This window comes from Dicentrarchus labrax, unplaced genomic scaffold (assembly GCF_905237075.1).
Source record: "Dicentrarchus labrax unplaced genomic scaffold, dlabrax2021, whole genome shotgun sequence".
Lineage (NCBI taxonomy): Eukaryota > Metazoa > Chordata > Actinopteri > Moronidae > Dicentrarchus > Dicentrarchus labrax.
In genome coordinates, this window is record NW_026136713.1 from 3226444 (window position 1) to 3227330 (window position 887).

Sequence of the window (887 nt, forward strand, 5' to 3'; positions counted from 1 at the left end):
CCCACTAGAACACTGCGTTCTCTGAATGCAGGGCTACTTGTGGTTCCTATAGTCTCAAAAAGTAGAACAGGAGCCAGAGCCTTCAGTTACCAAGCTCCTCTCCTGTGGAACCAGCTTCAAGTTGTGATTCAGGAGGCAGACACCCTCTCCACATTTAAGAGTAGGCTAAAGACGTTCCTGTTTGATAAAGCTTATAGTTAGGGTTGGCTCAGGTGAGTCCTGAACCATCCCTTAGTTATGCTGCTATAGGCCTAGACTTTACTTCTTCCCCGGAGTTCTTGTGCTTTCTCGTCTCGCAGGTTCTCATGGATCCTGGTAGAGCCTCCTACCATGGTCCTGCTTGAATATCACTGATATTAGTGTTATTATTATTATTATAAGTATTATTATTGCTACGGTTACTGTTGTTGCTGTTGTCACTGCTCATTGTCCCCCATCGTTGCTGTTGTCATGTTCATCATCATCAGTCACTACTATTCGTGTAGTTGTTGCTACTGTTGTTGCTGTGCACCTGTCTGTCTGTCTGTCTCGGTCTCTCTCTCTTTCTCTCTCTCTCACCCCAACTGGTCGAGACAGACGACCACCCACCTAGAGCCGGAGGATCTTCTCCTAGGTTTCTGCCTCTTAACAGGAAGTTTTTCCTTGCCTCCGTCGCCAAGTGCTTGCTCATGGTGGTACTGTTGGGTCTCTGTAAATGTTATAAGGAGTTCGGTCTAAACCTGCTCTATTTGAAAAGTGTCCTGAGATAACTTCTGTTATGAATTGGCGCTATACAAATAAAACTGAATTGAATTGAATTGAATTGAATTGAATTGAAATGCTAATAGCAAAAACCCAGAGTGGTTTAATCCCATTGACAATTGACAGCTATTTCACACAGAGTCATG